This window comes from Belonocnema kinseyi, chromosome 9 (genome assembly GCF_010883055.1).
Source record: "Belonocnema kinseyi isolate 2016_QV_RU_SX_M_011 chromosome 9, B_treatae_v1, whole genome shotgun sequence".
NCBI classification, from domain to species: Eukaryota; Metazoa; Arthropoda; class Insecta; order Hymenoptera; family Cynipidae; genus Belonocnema; species Belonocnema kinseyi.
In genome coordinates, this window is record NC_046665.1 from 1,606,142 (window position 1) to 1,630,073 (window position 23,932).

The following is a 23,932-nucleotide window of genomic DNA, read 5'->3' on the forward strand; positions in this document are numbered from 1 at the left end:
GAGCCAGTGTTAAAATATCAAATGACATTACGTAAAATTATTATAGTCTGAACTTTGCTGTGTTTTCAGTTGTTTCAGTAACACTACGTTAGAATCCCGCTCACGCATGCACGTGTGTTTATACCACGCTCCTGATTGGCCCAGCCCAAATATTTTATATTTCAAAAACTAAAACTTTAACTGATTTTTGGAAAAGGAATTTTCAATTTATTTTTTTATTTAGGTTTTAATACATCTCCTCCTTATCATTATCCTTAACAATGATGTTGCTGTCGGCTAGAGCCGAGAATTCGATCACGAATGTAGTTCATTTATAGAAGTCTTGGAGAACGATGTCAGGCCTCGAGTCCATAACGGACACGGCTGTGCGAAAATTGTAGTTTCAGAAAATTTGGCACTTCTCTTTTTAGACAATTTCTTCTATCTCCCTCAATGCGTTCGACAGGGCAGGGTCGCGGCCAACACCGTAAGAGAAACAAAGATGGTAATAAAGCACTCTTAGGGCCGCATTATCTGTGTAGCGATACGTAATTCCCTCGTGGGTGGGACACCCATATAGTATGTGTTCTAGGTAATCAACGAAAGCATGATATGTTCTGCACCGATCGCTGGTAACTTCTTGACGTAAATTGCAGTCGCGGTTCTCGTCGAGTTGCTGTTGACGGAATTCTTCAGCCCCTGCTTTCTTTACTTCGTTGTCCCTGGCCGTTTTTAGGAGAGGAACTCTGCTACATGCAATGATGTAAGATTTAGTTAGAGAAATTAGGGTATGGAGACACTGGAGATTCAGAAGTCCGCATCCACCTTGACAGCGTGAAATATATAATCGCGGAAAAGGCGAATTGATATGCAAGCTCTTATGCACATGCATAATCTTACTGTGGTGATGTCAAAGGCCTTAGGCTCGTTCTTCGTCCATTGAACCACCCCAAACGAGTAGGGAAGACCCGAGACGGCAAGCATGTTAGTCGCAGATACCTTGTTCATCGCCGACAGATTTAAGGACTAAATCTTCCGAACAAGATGCTTGTACCTGATCTGGAGAGACTCGTTCACTGATTTTGCAGGAATAATAAGATTTACACTTAAAGTGATAGTGACATTCAATTATTCAGTTTTGATAAAGATAATTTTTATAAAATAAAGCGTACGTAATAGTTTTTGTGACTCTGAGATTTCATAAACGCAAATCAAAAGAAAAAAATCAATTTTTAATGTGTTAAATATATAAACAAATTTCCAATATTCGGACGTGGTGTGATAAAAATATGTGGAACACAATGTTCAACAAAATCAATCAAAACTCTTGAGAATATAGTCTGAATATAAGTAGACTATGTACGACAGTATTTGTTTAAGAGTGGCCAATTTAATTATTTTTTAGTAAATAATTTAAACTATTTAAATTTAAACAATTTTATTTAAATGCATAATTTTGTATTGCAACTATTGTTCCTGAATTATATGATACCCAATCATAATCGTTGCTAAATGAGTCTCAGACAATAACCCCTATGCCCATTAAAAGACTCATGTTCTCATTCAAAAGTTAGCCTAACCAATAAAGGGCAATATGGAATTCCAGTTACCAAATATTACCAAAATTTTACAAAATTGTACATAATATACAGTAACTTATCGTCCCTTTCCGGTAACTGTCTTAATCCTTTCAGCACTCGTCAATTGAGTTAGAATTCTGTCGGATAGGAATTTCTGGTTCGACCACAAATTACCTCGGAACGAAATTGATAAGTTTTAAAATAGATTTTTATATAACATAGATTCAGACGTACACAACTTTTTTAACCTGAAACTTTCAAAAGCGCTCGTTAAGGAAGTACAAATCTCAGAAGTGTTGCATTGAAAACGAATGAAAATTTTTAATCGTATCCAATCTTTAATTGTACATTTCTATTGAATCCATGTGGCCAAACACTTTCATGCCGGAAATGGAAGTCCTCTGATTGATATAAGTTGGGTACAACATTATTTTGTGAAGATGAGGAAGCGACATCACGATTGATCTCAGAAAGCAGGCACCTTCTAAAAGATGCTCATAATGTCAGGATAAGGAGAAACATTGACATGCAAGATCCTCCTAAGCCCCAAAATCTGACTGAAATGGATGCCTCCCTTCGTAACAATATCTCCAAGTAGTCCGACCTCTGGACCACCAGATGTTCAGTTTATAGCGCTGCGAGAACTTTGGCTGATTTATAACGAAGGCTAAAACCGACGATAGATCAAAAGACCAAAAGACGCTTTTAACAACTTAACTAAAAGATTGAACAGGCAAAACAGAATGCGTCTGCTGACAAGTGTCTGCTTGACTACATAATATCTGGTAGGCTGTTCACGGAAAATGTTCCAAAATTCAACAAAGAACTGAGAATCTACCATCACACGCTGAAACAATCAATACTGGTGGCAATCAAACAACATTATTATGACAAAAAATTGGTTTTATTTGACGTAAGGAGAACAATAAAGAAGAGGGGAGAATTTGTGATAGAGAATCCACAGTTTCTCGCTGACTCAACGTGCCTCTTCAGCGAACTGCCTGTCTCTTTAAAATATCCACCCAAACCCAAAGAGGTAGAGACTTTTTTGAGAGACATATACAAGATCTTGAAGACAATGAATAATACAGAAACAACTAGCAATATCATCCGCTTCAAGGAGCTTTGGGACAAACTCATAACATCTGAGGAGGAATGTCTATTAATCACTGCGTAACAGGTTAAAAAAGCACTTAGGGAAATGAAGAACTTTTTCGCTGCCGGAACAGATGGTATCAAGAACTTCTGGCGGAAGAAGTTTACTTCTACGCACCAACATCTGGTCCGCATGTTAAACTCATATTTAAATTTGGAAATGCTCATTCCGCAGTGGCTCGTGTTAGGACGCACGATACTCCTACCGAAAAAGACGACTTGTCCAACAAAGAGAATTACATACCAATAACTTGTTTGAAAACGTTCTATAAAATCTCTACAGCGATCTTAAACGACATGGTTGTTTGAAGAATTAGGCTTTTGTGCAGAGAGACGTACGAACAACGTGGCTTGAAAAAAGGTGTCGCATGATGCCGAAAGAATCTTCCAATTAACAGTTGCGTCTGCAAAGACGCAGCAGCCCATCATCCCGTCTTGTCAATGTCATGGATTCGCTGCCGGAAAGCTTTCGATTCAACCTCTCAAAGATTTATCACCTATCTGTTCAAAAGTTTGATTAATTTCAAGAAACGAAGGATTTCTGGCGCTTCCGATGACCGTGAGGTTTTGGATATAAGTGTTATTAGACATCTTAACACTTGCGAGACCTTAACATGGCCTGACGTGCCTAGAAGCCGCATTCAGGACGTAAAATTAGTAAAGGAGTCTCTGTCTCTTCTCATTTGGGATGGTTGAATAAACAAAGAACGAGATTACGACCCTCGAAATAGTCACGCGAAAGATCATGCATATGCATAAGAGCTTGAATATCAATAATTCCGTTCTACGACTATACATCTCACGCTTTCAAGGTTGACGCTGATTTTCGAATCTACAATGTCTTCATATCGGAATTTTTTGTAGTACAGCTTACAGCGTTGCAAACAGCAGAGCCCCTCTGCTAAAAATGGTCAGAACACACAAGCTGATTGGCAAAGGAGAAATGGGGAAACAGCATAACCTTATCTAGATGTCTCATTTCTAAAAGCCGAAGTAAAGAAAGCAGAGATTGAAAAATTCCGCTAACAGCAACTCGACAAGAAAATGCACGGAAACTTTCAAAGAAATGTAATTAATCCTTTCTTGTCGAAGGAGCAAACTGTTGCTTTCCTCAGTTCGTCAGGACTTAATTCAGGTACAAAGTGTTTCAATTTCGTATGCCAGGAAGGTGTCATTTTCACCTTAGTATTGGCCATTCATACGCTGACTACCTGGAACACATAATATCCGGGTACCCTACTCACGTGGGAACGGAGTATCTATGAAGACATAATGCAGCCCTAGGAGTGCTCCATCACCTTCGTTGCCGCTTTGACGCTGCTGGCCGCGACCCTGTCCTACTTAACGCTCCGAGCGTGATAGAATCAATTGTTCAAAACGAAGTGCCAAATTTGCTGAAACTAAGATTTTCGGACAGCAGTCCGTTATGAGAATTTCGCAAAACTTTAGGCGGATGATATTCCTAGTATCTTGTATCAACTCCAGTATTGACGGGATCCTGTATACCTCTTTAGAAAGTCTACCTCGTTGGGCTTTGGTGGATTTTTGACAGAAACAGGCAGTTCGCTGAAGAAACGCGATTGGTCAGCTAGAAACTGCTGATTCTCCCTGATCCATCTCTCCCTCTTCTGTATTCTCGTTTTTGCGTCAAATAATTTTGTTACCAATATGCTGCTTGATTGTCAGCAGCTTTGACTTGTTCAGTATGTAATTGTAGATCCTCAGTTCTTAGGCAAACATTCGAACCATTTCTGTGAACTTTTTAAAAGAATGTTATGTAGTAAATCACGCATTGAACACGGGACGCATTTTGTCTTGCCCGTTCAATCTTCTTGTTCAGTTGATGTAAGCGTTTTTTTTTATCTTTGGATCCATCGTTGAATCAGCCAAAGCTCTCCCAGCACCATAAATTGAACAATTGATGGTCCAGATCTTGGGTCTTAAGAGTAAAATGTGATGACTTTATTAGTTATCGAAATAATCAAGAACATGTTAATTTTTTTAATGAATCTGTTACATCATCAGCGAAATGTTACCTTACCCACAGTAGACAATCCTCCAAACTGTGAAGGCAGAAAATCCACAATATCGATCAAGTTAAGAATCTTCAATAACAGGAAATGCTTAACGTCTTAATCAGACTAGATGGAAAATAGTATTTTCAAATTAAAAGGAAAATTATTTCTTGAAAAAAAGATCCTACTTCTTCTTGGGAATCGAATTCTCATTGGGAATCGAACCACAAAACTTCTGATTTCCGGTCAGGTGCTTTTTCAATTAGCGTTAGGTGTCCAAACCTCATGTTGTACAAGGAGATGCGTATCTTTTCGTTTGTTTTGACAGTTGGCGTAAAACATCGTCTAATGTCTCAGGTTTGTAAACTTTAGAGAAGCAAAACTTTAATTCGTGCAAATTTGTCCAGCTAAGCAAATAATATTGTATAAACCTTCAAGTCTGTCCCTCGATTGTTGTCTTATTAATCCTCATTTGCGTCAATTTTTTTTGCTAGTAAAATATTTGTAGTTACAGCTGAGTAATAAACACAGAATTATTAAGCGTGTCCGTCAAACCAAAATTCTACGAAATTTAACTTATAATATATAAACATATTTTTTGTCAATCGGATAATAAAACTCAATAGTACATTTTGACAATAAAATCGTCATTAGAGATATTGCTTAAAAACAGTTTCAGTGGCATGAGTTACAGTCTTTAAACTTTTTAAAAGCTCGCGCTCTTTTTCAACAAAGTCCTAACCTCAAATCCGCGTTCCATATTAAATGTACGAATTTAATTATTATTTCTTATTTTTAGTAATGCCCCTTTTCGATTTCAAATTTTAAAATGTGATACAATCAACTTTAGTTGTTAAATATGAAATTCCTAATAATAATGTGATTGCCACTTTCGGAACTAAAGTTTGCCTGCAATTTGACAATTACCCATAACGAAACTAACGGTATTTATAGAATTTCTATGAATTCTCACTAATAATTTATAAGGATTTTTATTCTTCTCATTGCGTAAGTAAGATAATGCAAGTTTCAAACGCTTCGGGAGCGAAAAGAATTTTCAGAAAATTCAAATTAACGGTCACCTAAACTTTTGTTAAGATTCAAGGAAATTTTTTGGAAAATATAAAGCAATTATATGTTATAGTTTTTAAGTCACGATTGATTTAAGCTATCAACACTATCCCGTACGCGTGCTGACTGGTCCTGGAATTTTAACGTCTGTATAACAGCGGACGATTGGAAGGTCAAGCCGGCCATTAAAACACGTACGGAATAGCGTTAAGACCTCAAATCAATTGTGACTTTGAAAATATAAAAAATAATTGCCTGATATTTTCCAAGAAACTTCCTTGAATCCTAGCAATAGTTTAGGTGACTGTTAATTTCAATTTTCTGAAAATTCGTTCGATTCCCGAAGCGTTTGAAACTTTCAATATCCAATTTACGCCATGAGAAGAATGAAAATCGTAATAAATTTTTAGTGATAAGTCATCAAATTTATTTATAGGGCTAAAAACATGCGCAACAAAATTTCCTATTGGGACATGTTATTAAAAAATTTTAATTTGTCCTGAAAAAAAATGTCCCATGGGTCAACCGAAACGACGGCTTTTCGGGCTTATCCCCTTTTGATCGCCAGCGGTTCAATATGAATAAACATACTAAGAAAAAATCCATCAGCAGCTTCGAGCTAAGCAAAGTAATTATTTTACATTATAGCAAGCAATTAAGAAAAATTAAAAGGTATACGAGGAGATACATAGTGAGGGTACTAGACTTTTACATTATTCTAGATTTTTTGATCCGCAACGATGCTCTGACCCGGCTCACTGATCGAATTCAAAAATACAAAAGCCTGCTAATAATCATATACTATAATCATATTCACTAAGTAATGCTTGCCACAAGCGCCAATTAGCATTGAAGCTCTTTAGTTTTAGGCGTCTCTCACTCCAATGACACTTTTCATCACAGATTTCTTAAAAACTATTTTTCTCCACACTTTTCTGTTCTAGCATATAACTTTACATTTCTTTAGTTCCATAATAATTTTACAAAATCTAACTACTTCGTTTATACAACAGGGTTAGAAAAAGTAAAGAAATATAAACCCAAAGGGCAGGCAAGCTGAAGGAAGTAGCATAGATAAAATTAATACGAAAAATAAAATTAAGTTTTTTAGCTTAACCACCCAAATTCGAAAAAGTATACATTTGTTGTATACATAAATAAAATTTATTTTATTGGACCGGTTATTAAGTTTTTAAATAATTTTACAACTTAATGTTATTGGAAATGTAGCAGTTCGTAATGTGAAATTATTTTGCTTATTATTTTGATGAGCCTAAAGCTTCCGATTGTATTTTTTGGCAATCTTATTCATCTTAATGTCATTGTACTTCCATATTTTCCAAATTCCGCTACATTATTTTTGACATTGACGAGAAATGTAAAACTGTAAATTTCATCATGAATGTTGCCCGATCTTGCTTGATCTTGCTAGTTTTCCGATATTCTCGACTATAATCATGAGATAGAACACACACACTGGGTGAAGGAGACACCGAGAAAAAACCCACGATTGTTCCCCGCTGCGGCCCACTGGGAGTGCTCCGGACCACGTTCACCTGACCGGCTTGCGTGGCGAGGAGCTGTTGTGTGCTTGCACTACCGACGCGACGTGTCAACCGCAGCATGGGATCAGGAGCGTGGTGGCTGCAGAGTTCGGAATCTGCAGTGCCCCGGGCGAGTTCCAGTCCGTCCGTGTTTTCCGGGACTGGTTAAACGAAGGCTGGGGCCCAGAGAACTGGGGTAGGACTTAGGTCCGAGGGTATACCCGTTCTCAGCTATTTCGACCCGCCCCTCCACGCACGATGCGCTGGCGATTATAATCTATGGCGAATATGAACAACAAAACTAATTTAGAGCAAAATGACAACGACGTACCTGAGCTGGCGGCACTTCTCAATCAGAGGATTGAGACTTCCGAAACTGCAGCTTCTCCAGGCCAGAACAAAAACGAGGGCTTGAACGCTATATGAAAGAAGATTGAAGATAAAGAAATGTCAATTAGAGATATTATTGAAAAAATGTCGGATGAGACGGCAAAAATGTCTGACGCGGCTGATAGGCAGCAAAATATTAGCCTCACTGTAAAGAAAGGGATGATTTACATAAGAGAATTGATCCAACAACTGAAGACGAAACGGAATGACCAACAGAAGGAGATCGGCAACTTCTGCTGTCTGACTGGTCAAGTCCGGTCACATGCTGATGCTAGCAGCTCGGACACTCCAAATACACCAGTAGTATCGACTAAAAGAAGTGCTAGTAGCCCTGCTGAAAATAATGCCGCCACTCCGATTGACAAACGTAAACGAGGTGAAGAATCATCAAGAGATTGGACAACTGTAGCAGGCAGAAGAACAAAAAATGTCGAGCAGAGACCGAAAGACTCAACTCCTCAGAAAAAAGACGAAAAAAGCTCGAAACAAGGCGGCCCTAAACCAGGGATAGAGCAGAGAACCCAGCAACGTAGGCTTTACAAAAGAGAACGTCTCGATGTGGTTTTAATAAAACCTGCAACGGGACAGACATACGCGAGCGTGCTGAGAGATATAAGGCAGAAAATCAAACCTGAGGACACGGGCACAAAAATTCGCTCCATCCGCCGTACGCGTGGGGGCGACATCCTGATGGAGCTCGGGAAAGGAACGAAGGCTACACAAGCCTTTGCCAATGCTACAAAGACGTCAGTGGGAGAGATGGCAGCAGTCAGGAGCATAGTACCCAGAATGTGCCTGGAATCCATGGACCTTGACAGCATTACAACTAAGGAAGACGTTGAGGAAGCCTTGAACCGTGACCTTGATGGACACACTGGAGACATTAAGGTTACCATCCCCAAGGCAAAAATGGGGACAAAGTATGGCCATCGTTGACATCAACGAGAATGAAGCCAAGAATCTACTAGAGGCTAGCCGAATTAAAATTGGCTGGATTTATATCAGAATCCGGAAAAGGACTCGAGTCACTCGCTGTTTTCAGTGCCTCGGCTTCGGTCATCAGTCGTGTTATTGCAAAGGACCCGACCTTACTGACATGTGCTACAAATGTGGAAAAATGGACATAAAGCGGCCACCTGCACAGAGGAGCCACATTGCGTTCTGTGCTCGGAACTAAAAGGAGGTACAGATCACTCCAGTCATATGCTTGGCCCATGGAAGTTCTCGGTTTTCCGCGAGGCCCTAGACCGGGCCAAAAGAAATACGAGACAATGATCAACATAGTTCAAGCTAACTTGAACAGAAGTAAAAATGCAAACGACCTTCTTACGCAACTTACGTACGACGAGAAGACCGATTTGCTGATACTCAGCGAGCAGTACCAGGACAGGACGAGCACTACATGGTTCTCGGGCAAGTTAGGCACAGCGGCAATATGGGGAACGAACATAAACAAGGTTCCTGTGGAAAGCCATGGAGCAGGGGAAGGATATGTCTGGGTTAAGAGCAGTAAGATCACTTTTGTGAGCTGCTGCCTCACCCCAAACGAACCCATCTAAAACTTTCAGACGAAACTTGATAACATCGAAGAGATGATGCAAGACACCGCAGAGGAGATATTGATCGCTGGGAACTTCAACGCAAAAGCTCTAGAGTGGGGTATGGCGTATATGGACCCTAGGGGGGAAAAAGTGATGGAAATGGCTGCAAGAAGAGGACTTGCGTTCTAAATACGGGACAGACCACCTTTCGACGCCCTGGGCAGATGGGAACCATCCCTGACATATCTCTGGTGACAGAAAATCTCGTCAGAAGGGCCCAAGCTTGGAGAGTCATCGAGGACTACACAGGAAGCGACCATTTGTATATTAACTTCCGTATACAAATGTCGCTAAAAAAAGAAAGACATAAGGCGACCAAACAAGAGCACAAATGGAATGCCGCCAAAATGGACAAGGAAAAGTTGACGTCAACGCTTATCAGCGGGAAAGATGCAGTGGCTGAGATGGCTCAAGAAGACACCGGAAGGGTTGTTGAGACCACGATGCAGCTGGTACGTCAAACCTGCAACGCGTCTATGCCAAAAAGAAGACCACGCGACAATCAAAGCCCGGCCTATTGGTGGTCGGAGGAGATTGCAGACCGTCGCAAGGAATGTTTTTCTTAAGGCGTAGAGCGCAACGCGTTAAAAAGAAGCGACCAACCGAAGCAGCTTTAAAAAACGCAGCTTTCAAGCAAGCCAAAAAAGAATTGGGTAAATCCATTAAAAAAGCAAGATTCTTGGATGGCAGAACATTAGAGATGAAGTGGAAAAAGACACCTGGGGCCTGGGCTACAAGATTGTAACTCGCAAACTTGGAAGACTTACCTCAGTAGGACTGCGTGATGCTGAAAAAATGGCATATAGTGTAGGTACGTTTTTCGCCACACACCAACTGCGGGAAGAAGAAGATGCGTACGTAATATCGCACGAAATTCCGCTCGTCACCGAGATGGTGTTTGTAAGAGGAGCAAGATCACTTCAAAACAAAAAGGCACCAGGCCCAGATGGCATCTCAGTGGAGGTTATTAAAGCAATCGTACATGTAAGCACGGGATAATGCTAAACATGTACAATAGCTGCCTCAAGAATGGTACATTCCCAAAACAGTGGAAGCGGCAGAAGCTCGTACTCATAGAAAAGGGAAAAGGCGACCCAACTTCACCGTCACCTTTAGACCACTGTGTCTGCGAGACACGGCAGGAAAGCTACTGGAGAGACTTTTGAAACCCCGACTACAGTCGGCTATACAGGCGGCTGGAGATTTATCCAGCAGTCAGTATGGCTTCCGGAAAGGAATGTCCACGGTAGATGCAGCATTGCATGTTGTGAACATTGCTACTCCCAAAAGCTCGTGGTACTTGTCCTACTTGACGTCAAAAATTCCTTTAATTCGGCTAAATGGAGCGACATGCTACATGCACTGAAGCACAATTTTAACGTACCGGAGTACCTTATACGGATGGTGAGTAATTACCTGAAGGATCGGGTGCTACTTTACGAAACGAGTGAAGGATCCCGCCAGAAGACCATTACGGCGGGCGCTGCCCAAGGATCTATCCTAGGTCTAGACCTATGGAACGTGTCTTACGACGGGATCTTACGAATTGAGATGCCGAAAGACACGAACCTAGTGAGCTATGCAGACGATATCGCAGCAACCATAGCGGCTCGCGACCTCGAACAAGCTCAATGGAAGCTGAACGATGTTATGAGACGAGTCCAACGATTGATGACCGATCATGGACCAAGCCTAGCTATCCAGAAAACTGAGATAGTTATTCTAACAAGAAAACGGATTCAACTAGAGATCCCAATGATGGTGGGAAGGGAAGAAGTGTACACAAAAAGATCAGCCAAACACCTTGGTATTCTGCTCGATAACAAGCTCACTTTTTGGGAGCAAATAAAACGAGCAGCGGACAAGGCGTGCACAGTGACAACTAACCTCAGCCATTTAATAGCGAAACTAATGGCCAATATAGGAGATCCAAAAACGAGTAGGCGACGCCTACTAATGCCGATAACGCACTCCATTCGAGTGTATGGAGCCGAAGTTTGGGCAGATGCTCTGAGAATAGAAAAGTTCCGAAAAAAATGGCGGGGGTGCAGCGAAGAGGTGCGCAGAGGGTGGTCTATGCTTATCGCACAGTCTCGGAACCAGCTACATTGGTGATTGCAGGAGTTATTCCCATTGACCTGTTTGGAGCAGAACGCAAGGCCGTATTCTTGAGAAAAGCCGAGTGCGGTAAATTTGTATCCAAACAAGAAGCAAGGGCACAAACGATGCATGAGTGGCAGAAAAGGTGCAGTATAGAGACAAGAGGCAAGTGGACCTTCAGTCTCATACGAGACGTAAATGCGTGGGTGAGCCGGCAACATGGAGAAGTGGGCTTCTACACAACACAAATGCTCTCTGGGCATGGGTTGTTTCGAGCGTACCTACATAAAATAGGGAAAGTGGAGAAGCCAGACTGTGTGTACTATGGAAACGACCGCGATGACGCGCTCCACACCTTCTTTGAATGTAGCAGGTGGATAGAAGAAAGGCAAAAGCTGCAAAGCAAGGTCGGAGGTCTCACACCAGAGACAATTATCGATGTGATACTGGGTAGTGAGGTTCACTGGGAACTAATAGCTAGTTATGTATAGACCGTTTTACGCCAGAAGAAAGCAGACGAGACGAAGTTAGCAGCCAGGGAAAGCGCAAGATGACAACTGCAGCTTGTTAATACACAGCCGCAAAAACATCGTGGTTGAAACGTGAAGTAAGAAGTTTTTTCTTTTCGTAGTTATTTGTTTTTATTGTCTTGCAGGACAAAAGACATTTTCACGAGGTCGAAGGCCGGCGAGCTCGAGAAGAGGCATCTTCCTCCTCTACCAAGGACGATGCGTACCCTTGGAGGGAGAATACACTGCACAAAGAAGAAAGAAGTCTAAGCTGGTAAAAATGGCGGCGCTGAGGTACGGCGAATTGGCCTTATTCCTATGCTCCCGAAGTAATGCGTAAGCGGTTCCAGGAGCATCGGTTGGCAGGTAAGGAGTTAAGGTTTAGTGGGTAGGTGCCATTTCGGTAAGTCCCACACTCACCTTCGTTCCTTGTGGACCGAGCGGCCGTGTGTACATGTTACGTGTATTTATATTACATATATATGTGTGATGCGTATATATTGGGCCCGCGGCCAGCAAGGTTCGAATGTGGTTAGTGCATGAGCATTTCTCCGTTTTTACTCCTTTAACAAAAAAAAATAAATAAAAAAAAACTATACGAAGATAATAAATTACAGTGGTTAATCTAAATATAAATTTAATAAAAACCATTATACAGCAGAAAGAGTTCAAAGTTTAAATGTTAAGGGCATGATTTTAGCAGCTCTATCCATAAATAGATAATAATCGTTCCTGATGTTGCTCCTGAACATGACAGAGCCGTTAATTCTCGATACTTATAATTTATCATTAGTATACTTACAATTGAAACCGGTTTATTGAGCAAAGAATAGTTTAAACTACCATTATTTTACAAAACCATACAAGTTTCCATTTTAGAGGTGTTCTTTATCTCTGATATATCGTAAGATTCTTGTGATTGGCATAATCGCGAATTCTCTTCGGAAACACATTTTTCACTTCCACCTGAATATCTTCTGAAGATCGGGTGAGTATACTTGTCTACTGACAGCGCCTAACCACGTATTTATGAAATATCTGTAGAGTTGCTCCGGCGTGACTAACTTTTCAATATACAATTTTAATAGCAACAGAGTTTTAATTATTTTATTTCAAAATTTTTACTTTTATTTTGAATTAAAGTAATTAAAAAGTAAAGTTATATATTAATGAATAATTTAATTTCATACCATTACACGTTGAAAACCACGGGCTTGATTGTTTCTAATTTATTTGATAAATTGACTCATTTTTATCATTTCAGTTTAATATTAAAAATTTAGACTTAAACTTCAAATATGGCGGATACGATGCCACGAAGCTCGAACACGGGAGTAGTGGACATGGGGGAATCTGCCACTACGGGAATCCTCTTTCGTCGTGCCACTACAGCTAATGCAAGGCCGAGACCGCTCTTCTCGCACGGGCCGAACGCGACGGAATAACGGCCTGCTGACCGTAAAATCAGTTAATTTCCAACGACTGAACGAGACAGTTGAGCCGCCCTCAGCTGTCTAGTAGTTAATTTTCGAAAATTGAACGCTACCATCGAGTCACCCACCACTGTCGATTCGTGAAAAAAGAGTACCAAAGTGAATACATTTTAAACCAAGTATTCTTCTTACGATCTGCCAGTTACCTGGGCCTTTGGTTTTTTTCCATCGAAAAGAAATAGGCTTAAGGAATCCGGAAGAGACTGCCGTGGTATGTAAGTGCCTGTGTATTATTTTGTGTTAATGATGTCTCGTAGGAAACTCGCTTATGACTTGGTTTTCCACGGAACCTTACGGTGAGTGGGGAGTGCCATCATCATGCTTCTATTATGCGTCTCCCAGCATGTTCTATGTCGCGTATCCTAGACAAACTATGCCCGGAATACATTTATTTCTGATTTTCTTCCTTCCTCGTTTCAAGTACATAGTACTTCTCCGGAACATTGCGATGGACAACCATTCTGTTACTTCCCTTCCCTCCAGGAGATCTTCCACGTAGCTGAACCTTTCCACTTAAAGCCCCCTCCCCACCACCAGCAATAGATTCGCCGCATCTTCCTTCCAACCCCGGTCAATAAATTCAAAAATGGCCGGGACAAATTTCGCGCAAGCGTCACAACAAACAAATTTAAAAACCCCTCGTTTTGTTGCAGGCCAGCAGGTGGATAAACGCCCCACAACTACCTCCGCCCTCGTCTAACCTAATCGCGCCCGTAACTTGGGCTTCACCCACCCTATTTCCCAAGCTTGATGGATTTTTTAAGAGCGGGATGAAATCCTGAAACATGGGCCAAAAGGAAAAAATATACATAAAATGGGGAAAAGTTTCTTTCTCGGTGGTTCTTGGGGTCGCTGATTACGAATCCGATGTCAAAAATTCCAAAAACAAAATGGTTGATCCAATATGACGGACGAGTATGCTAAATAAATTAGTAATTTTTGTCAGTATTGGTATAAGGGGGTTTTCGAGATCGCTGTTTACGAATGTATTATCAAAATAAAAATACTATTTATTCATATCAAGTTTATAAGACTTTACCTTGGAGGTTTACTTTTCTTTTTAACTTCGGGGTACTTAATTTTTGTGAGTCCCCTCGTCTGTCAAACAAGCTCCATAAGTCTGTATGGATATTCCTTCCTTTCTCATCAGTCAATTAGACCACATTTGATAATTGTAATGTTTCTGGAAGTCCGAATGTATATTCAAAATAATTTATCATACTTTCTGATGAATTCTTAGAAATACCTTCATTATCAACTTCGCCCACTTCAGGAATAGCAAGAAGTATTCAGAGTCCTTCGGTAATTGGAATGGAAGCTTCTAATGTGTCCCCTAAGGGTTTACATTTTTCTTACACCTTCTCTATTCTTTTACACACCCTCCACACACTTACTTGGTGGTGGAAGGGAGACCTACAGTTTAAGGTGGTTTCCGAACCACCAAGAGCAACAGCCTTAAATACTTAGAGAAAAACCTTTTTTCTCTAGAGGTACCGGTCCCACGACTCTCCGGAGATGAACAACTCCCTTGCTAGGCTAGTGTTCACCGCATGGGCCACCGAGACTCTTCCAGAGTACGAGGCGGGAATCGAACCCGCAAGCGAAGGAGTGGGTCCAAAGCCTACGCTTTAGCCCCCACGACCATCGTCCCACTTCCTTCGGTAATTTGAACTTGTTTTCATTTACCACTTTTTCGAATGCGTGGCTCCAAATTCATAGACGATATTACTGGGTCGAATATAACCGCTTTTCATCTTTTTTCAAATATATCTTTTTTCTGCTATCTGTTTGAAATTTTGCGTCTTTTTCCCCTAAGACTTGAGATAGCAAAATTCAAGGGAACTAAATACTCATTAAGTTAATTACATTTCTTCTTATTTAATTTTCGCATGATGTATTCGATTCTTTCGATTTGTGAGGAGAGATTAAGAATATCACTCTTCATAAACTTCGTCAGCTTTCTACTTTAAAGCCAAAAAATAATAATAGTAGTGATAATGAGCGTAAACAAATAACAAAAATGAAAAAAGAAAATAAGAATCAAAACTAATGTAAAAAGGAAACAGAAAATATTGTCTGCAATGAGTTTTTAAATAAAGGAAAGAACGGTAATATCAATCAATATTAATTTAAAGTGATAAGGGGATGCTGTTTATACATTAGAGACAATCTGTAAGCGATGCCATATGGCTAACACCTATTTCACAAGAGCAGTGGTACACCTAGGTGCAACTCTGTGTGATGCGGTACCTAACAAATAAGTAAAGAGCGAGTCCACGCATTTAGGCTCATAACTTCCAGAATATAGCAGCTTATTAGTTTCTACAAAAAAGCGCATATGTAAATTATAGCTCAAGACGGGCGCTACATTTTCGCAAGAAAAAAGAACATTTTTGACTTATTCGCATTACTTTTTCTTCTGAAGATACTTGATTATTGTAAAGAAATTGCAGTTTCTATATTACATTCGAAAATTTCCTGCAATACAAGATATTTAACAAATTTAACGTCAAAAAAAAAGATATACATTTCAAAATCAAGTGTTTATTTTTTGGTCTATATTTAACATATTTATATAAAACTTTGGATTCAAATGCTTTCATATGTCTACTTTTAGAAAAAATCTTTCATTGTTGATGTTAAAAAATGGCCTTTTGACCAACTTTTCGGGATTCCGCCCCACTTCGTTTTCGCCAACCTAGACGATGTTTTTGTACAAATCTGTAGTTTGCCTGAGAGTCCTTTTTCCCTGGTGATCGTATCCGACGCCATCTCCTTTCTTCCTAGGCCCTTAAGACGTAGTCTCGTTACAGTCATTTAGGAATGACTCCTTTTCAAGTTTACAATTTGGGAACCCGCTTGTCCCATTTTTATTTGCTTCCTAAACAAGTCATTTAGGCTCGCAGTGCCCAGCCTTGCCGCAGCCATCATGATATGTTATCAAAGCCAAACTTTAAAGAAACTTAGTAGCCAACCCCTTTTTTTCGGGGAACTCACTACTATAACCCCCCCCCCCCCCAATCCCATTGAGTTCTCTTTCATACTTACGGCGGGAAGTTATTTAATGTAAAACTAAAAAAAAGTGTAAACTTTCATATTCAATTACCTACATTGAAAATAAATGTAAACATATTGTAATAAAATAATTAAGACTCTATTTACTATTAAAAATTCCTGCAGTAGGTTCAGGTTCAAGGCAATCTGCTGGTTTATGATGCCAGCCACATCATTGTCTGTAAATATACTCGCATTGTGATAACATTCAGCAGATATCAATGATGCATTCTATGGGTTCATTTTGACCACCATATAACCGGTATTAACCCTCCACAGATTAGTGGCGTATACGTTTTTGGTAATTTATGATACTTATAACTTTGTCCTGTACGGTTACGATAAGTCCTTCTTTTACAGGAAAGATTGAGGTTTTCCGTAGCCACAGGTTGGATGCCTTAATATTCGCATTGGACTGATCTTGTATACTGGATTGCTCTCCGTGTAACGACTCCTGGCTCAACTTTTGTGCAATATATTCACGAGGGCGAGCTTGGATGTTTCTGTTATTCAAATCAGCGCAATACAGAGGAGTGCAATTCTTGAATTTTTTACAGATAGTGTTGTTTCCGCTCACTATCGAAATATGCGTTCAATTGAGTGATCTGTGATGCACACAACTGACGGACATTCAACACACTTCTGCATGTCGAACAAAGTAGTACGAATATTCTTTCAGAAACTCTTCAGAAACTCTTTCCAAAAGAGTACATGAGGCGTGGAATCACCAGAAGTTGACGGCCTTGATCTTATTTTTCGAATTGAGGCTAGTTTTCAAAATCGCTTTCAGACACTTCGAAAAAGGCGGACGCATATCTTTCCCTCATAGCAGTTTTGACTTTGTCAATTAGTACTAGTTCCTTGCATCCCCAAGAGTTGCGAGATTACTAGATGTAGCTGCTCTGGGAAACTGAAGCACTCTAGTCTGTAAGATCTAAACCAATGACCGATCCTTCTAGGGGGTACTAGAAAGTCTACTGGCATATCGAGGGTGCGAGTTCTCATGCTTCCAAGCTAATATGTGATCGCCGTGTTCAGGAGTAAATGTCACCAGGATTAACAAATCCTGGAACACCCCAGAGTGCTCCCCTTAGTTAGGGCGGACACGCCGGAGTACAAAGGAGATGTCTTAACGGAGACTTTGAAACTTCAGGTCGAATCCTGTAGTCTGTAAGCGGGGTATGTAATCCTTGTATGCAAGTGGCTCCTCAGGGGGCAGTTCACCGGAAGTGATGCAGACTTTTGACAACGGTGGCGGCAATATTGTTGCCACGGTGGAAGAACGGCTAACGAGACTCTCTAAAAGGAAGAAAAACCGTAACGGTGCACAAAGAAAGTGAGACCGCTTAGCGCGTCTTGTAAAATTGAGCTAAGACACCCCACAGGTAGCAGTGGCTATAGGAATTTCACACGAAGCAATTCCTCGGGCTTGTGCTACAGGAAAAAGGAGGAAGGAATTCAAAGACACTCTCTCGAATAGGGAGTTAGAACGGCAGAAGTGTCTGTATACACAAGGCCTCAATTTCGCGCAGATATTTAACTACGCCCTGATGAGAATTGTCATTGCATCGGATTATCGAAAATGCAAAAAGAAACTTGCAGAAAAGAACAAAGTAGACTTCAGGGGTCCCGGGTCACACAGGAATCAAGGGCAACGTAAGGGCGGACCAGTTGAAAAATACGGCGCAGCAGGTGGATACATATGATCGGAACCGATAATGGCACTAGTGGCTTGCTGCATCGGTATGGTCATCAAAAGTTGCATCTGAAAAAAACACTGAGAATACTGAAAACAAACACAAGGTTGACGACAGGCGAAAGCCACAATGTGCAAAACGTACAGGATGGACCGAGCCTTTGCTATTTTTTTGCTATTTTTTACCAAAAAAAAAAAAAATTTTTTTGCTCTATTAGTTTTCGAGAAAACAGGGCGGCGCTAGGTAACCGGCAACTCAGCGGCGCCCCCTACAAAATTCATTCAAAAATCAATAAATTAAACAAAATTACTAGGTTAGATTTTTTGCTTTACAATGAGCTATTAATCGATTTTTTAAAGTCAACCCTTATTTTTTTTAAACTACCACCTGTAATGGAAAAAAGTATTTTAAAAAGTATTAAAAAATGACTAGGCTAGATTTTTTTGCTTTACAATGAGCTATTAATCGCTTTTGTAAAGTCAAACCTTATTACAAAAAACTACCCCCTGCACTGAAAACAAGTATTAAAAAAAATATTGAAAAAATTACTAGGCTAGATTCATTTTCTATTTTTGTTGCTTTCAAATGAGATATTAAATACTTTCATAAAATCAACCCTCATTGTAAAAAGCACCCCCCAGTAATGAGAAAAAGTATTGAAAAAATGACTAGGCTAGATTTTTTTGCTATTTTTTTGTTTTACAATAAGCTATGAATCGCTTTTGTGAAGTCAACCCCTATTTTAAAAAACTACCCCCTGTAATGAACACAAGTATTAAAAAAATATTGAAAAAATGACTAGGTTAGATTCTTTTGCTATTTTTGTTGCTTTAAAATGTGATATTAAACAATTTTATGAAATCAACCCTTATTGTAAAAAGCAACCCCCTGTAATGAGAAAAAGTATTTAAAAAAAGTATTGAAAAAATGACTAGGCAAGATTTTTTTGCTATTTTTTGCTTTACAATGAGCTATTAATCGCTTTTGTAAAGTCAACCCTTATTACAAAAAACTACCCCCTGTACTGCAAACAAGTATTAAAAAAAATATTGAAAAAATGAGTAGGATAGATTTTTTGCTATTTTTTTTTGCTTTACAATGAGCTATGAATCGCTTTTGTAAAGTCAACCCTTATTAAAAAACTACCCCCAATAATGAAAAGAAGTATTAAATAAAAATATTGAAAAAATGACTAGGCTATATTCTTTTGCTATTTTTGTTGCTTTAAAATGTGATATTAAACACTTTTATAAAATCAACCCTTATTGTAAAAAGCAACCCCCGTAATGAGAAAAAGTATTTTAAAAAAGTATTGAAAAAATGACTATGCTAGATTTTTTTGCTTTAAAATTTTAGTTCAAACACTTTTGTAAAACCAACCCTTATTGTAAAAAGCAACCCCCTGTAATCAAAGAGTATTAAAAACAGTATTGAAACTTCATTGACATTGGAAAATTCTTAAAAATATGCATTTTTACAATTTCATATCTAAGTGGCGGTAAGGGGATGACTTTAGGCGTTGAGGGTTAGAGTAAAAAATCGAAAAGGGTTTTTTTAAAGAGCGAAAAAATCAGAGACTTCATTAACACGGGAAAATTCTTAAGAAGATTATTTTTTACAATTTCATATCTATGTGGTAGACAGGGGTTGGTTTTAGACGTTAAGGGTTAGAGCCAAATAATTGAAGAGGGTATTTTCGAGGAGCCCAAAAATCAGAGACTCCATTAACCCTGGAAAAATATTCAAGAAAATTATTTTTTTTTCAATTTCATATCTACGTGGTAGAGAGGGGTTGATTTTAGACGTTAAGGGTTAAGCCAGAAAATCAGAAAGGATATTTTTGAGGAGCCCAAAGATCATAGACTCCATTTACACTGGATAATTCTCAAAACGATTATTTTTTTACAGTTGCATATCTACGTGGTGAAGAGGGGTTGATTTTAGAGGTCAAGGGTTGGAGCCAAATAATTGAAGAGGGTATTTTCGAGGAGCCCAAAAATCAGAGACTACATTGACCCTGGAAAAATATTCAACAAAATTATTTTTGTTTCAAATTTCATATCTACGTGGTAGACTGGGGTTGATTTTAGACGTTAAGGGTTGAGTCACAAAATCGGAAAGGGTATTTTTGAGGAGCCTAAAATTGAGAGACTTCATTGAGACTGAAAAATTCTAAAAAAGATTATTTTTTGACAAAGTTATATTTACGTATTTTTGAGGAGCCTGAAATTCAGACTTAACGTCTAAAATCCAGCCTTCCCTACCACGCAGATATACAATTGTAAACAAATAATCGTTTTGAGAATTTTCAAGTGTCACAGGAGTCTCTGATTTTTGGCCTCCTCGAAAATACCGACTGCAATTTTTTGGCTCCAACCCTTAACGTCTAAAATCAACCCCTCTCTACCACGTAGATATGCAATTGTAAAAAAATAATCCTTTGGAGAATTTTCCAGTGTCAATGGAGTATCTGATTTTTGGGCTCCTTGAAAATACCCTTTTCGATTTTTTTGCTCCAACCTTTAACGTCTAAAATCAACCCCTCTCTACCACGTAGATATGAAATTATAAAAAAATAATATTATTAAGAATTTTCCAGTGTTAATGAAGTCTCTGATTTTCGAACTCTTTAAAAACACCTTTTTCGATTTTTTGTTCTAACGCTTAACGCCTAAAATCAACCTCTTACCACCACTTAGATATGTAATTGAAAAAATGAATCTTTTTAAGAATTTTCCAGTGCCAATGGAGTCTCTGATTCTTGGGCCCCTCGAAAATACACACTCCAATTTTTTGGCCCTAACCATTGACGTCTAAAATCTACCCCTCTTTACCACGTAAATATAAATTTGTCATAAAATAATCTTTTTGGGAATTTTTCAGTGTCAATGAAGTTTCAATACTGTTTTTTAATACTTTCTTCATTACAGGGGGTTGCTTTTTACAATAAGGGTTGGTTTTACAAAAGTGTTTAAAATCACATTTGAAAGCAAAAAATAGCAAAAAAATCTAGCCTAGTCATTTTTCCCATACTTTTTAAAAATACTTTTTCTTATTACAGGGGGTTGCTTTTTACAATAAGGTTTAATTTTATAAAAGTGTTAAATATCACATTTGAAAGCAAAAAAATAGCAAAAGAATCTAGCCTAGTCATTTTTTCAATACTTTTTTAATACTTGTTTTCATTAAAGGGGGTAGTTTTTTTAATAAGGGTTGACTTTACAAAAGCCATTCATAGCTCATTGTAAAGCGAAAAAATCTAGCCTAGTCATTTTTTAAATACTTTTAGAATTTTTTTTTTCCATTTAAGGGAGTCGTTTTTTTAAAAAAGGGTTGAATTTACAAAAGCGATTAATAGCTCATTATAAAGCATAAAAATAGCAAAAAAATCTAACCTAGTCATTTTGTATAATTTATTGATTTTTCAATGATTTTGTAGAGGGCGCCACTGAGTTGCCGGCAAGCTAGCGCCGCCCTGTTTTCTCGAGAACTAATAGAGCAAAAAAATGATTCATTTTGGTAAAAAATAGCAAAAAAATATGCGTTATATGACATTTTGTTTTTCATTAGTGGCGCCGCTGAGTTGTCTGACCTGGGTTTACCCACGAAAGAGATAAGGACTATGATTCATATGCTTAGAGAGCACAACCGGCTGAGCTATCATATGCACAAAATAGGGTACAATCTCACGCCAGAGTGCAGGAAATGCGGCAGGGATGATGAAACATCACTGCATGTCTTACGTCAGGGCACGACATCAGCTAGGTTCAGGCAACAAACCTTTGGGATTCACTTTATGTAACAAGAGGAAATTATAATGCGATAAATGGTTGAGATACGAAGCTTCACCAATGGGTCTGCGGTCAACTACGGAGAGCAAATAATTAATCGTGTGGCACAGTAGACTCTATAACTTGTACGCCAGTTGAAATCAGTTAGAGTTTTCCGCCCGCAGTTGAACATACTTGAACTTACTCGTGTACATCCATTTATTTCATGCTACCGGCTATTTATGTGGTTTAAAACTTGTGTATTTTTAAGATTATTCATTTTATTTTGGGAACAAGTTTAAAAGTAGAGTTCTTTTTGTAAATTTATGAACAATATAATACATTATATGGTCTTTTTTGTATTTCGCAATGACACGCTTAGAGCAAAAGCGAACTAAAAAAAAAAGTTGCGGAAAAGAGAAGTAAAAACGCGCGAGAGCAAAAACGAACTAAGAATTAGGCGAGAGGTAAAACTACACAAGAATGAAGGGAGAAGATTCCCCACACTTTGCTGCTGCGAAGACCAGCCTCGTGTAAAGCCGAAAATGCGCGAACATGAACTGAACTCACCCGAATTCACGAATAAAGATCTAATCAGCTGCTCCCAGAGCTGCCAGATCGAGCCTAAGATTTACCCCCACCATAGGTCTTCTATTTATATCTCGATCCCCATTTGAAAGAAATTAAAGAAATTGGCGATTCTGATGTTTCGCGTGATTCTTAATTTCATGCATGATTCGATTTTGAGGTTATTTTTTTCAGGTATATATAATATGGATATTTTTACTATTATATATATTATTAATGTTAATATTATAATTATAAAATTTTATATTAATATTAATGACTAGTTGTCTATCTTTTAATAGAAATAGTTCAACTTTCAACTAAAACAATTAGTTTTATGCAAAAAAAGTAGCACAAAATAAATTTATTTTCCACCAAGACTAATTTTCTATACAAAAAGTTACTGTTTAATCATTGTTAAATTTTCGACAAAAAAGATTAATATTCTTGGAGTTAAAAAATCTTTTTTTTTAAAGAAAAACAAAAAGAATTTTATACAAAATAGTTGAAAATCCTCAAATATTTAAAAATCCTTTAAAATCTCTTGAAATTTTTTAAAGCTCTTGAAAATGCCTTGCAATTTTAAAAATACCCTAAAATATTTTCAAATCCTTTAAAATATTATACTAAATTATGAAAATCAATAAAAAATTCCTTGGAATCTATTAAAATATCCTAAAATATAACAAATTTTTCAAAATATATTAAAATACCATAATCAATTGGATAATCCTTGAAACATTTTTAAATACTCTCACATATAGCAATTCCTTCAAAATATTTTGATATACCTTGAACTTTTTAAAAAATGTTGTTGAAGTACTTTTGAATTTTTTTAAATACCCCTCTAAAATTTCTTTAATTCTTTGAAATTCCTGTAAATTATAAAAATAAATTGAAAATTCCTTGACATCTTTTAAAACATCCACAAATATTTAAAATGCTTAAAAATCTGTTGAAATCTCTTGAAATTTTGTAAAGCTTCAGATTGAAATTTAAAAAAGAGAAAAGTTTCAAAACCTTAAATGTTGAAATGTTTGTAGATTAGAGTTTTGAAAACGGGATCAATAAAAATTCAAAGCTTTCGAAATTTAATTTTCAAAAATTTGCCACTATTCAATAACAATAATTTGGCATGGTAATTTAGGATGGGATTCAAGTCTTGAAGTTTTGAATTGTAAATTTGAAAGTTTATTTATAAAAAATTAATAATCATGAATAAAATGAAAGCTTTCATGATTTAAACGTATGTTATTCAATTGGGCAATCCCTAAATAAAATTATTTCAGACTGTAATTTAGAAAACAGAAAAATTTCAAAATGTTAAAAACTTTAATATTAAAGTTAAATTATAAATTTAAAGTGTTGATAGAAATTACTCGAGTTAAAGCTTAACTATTTCTAAAA

General features: G+C 38.0%; 1 protein-coding gene across 2 annotated transcripts in view; it reads right to left on the reverse strand.

Moving 5' to 3' along the window:
- The window catches only part of LOC117179408 (ATP-binding cassette sub-family B member 7, mitochondrial), a 332,187-nt gene that overhangs the window by 117,961 nt on the left and 190,294 nt on the right, over positions 1-23,932 (reverse strand). The window lies entirely within an intron of this gene.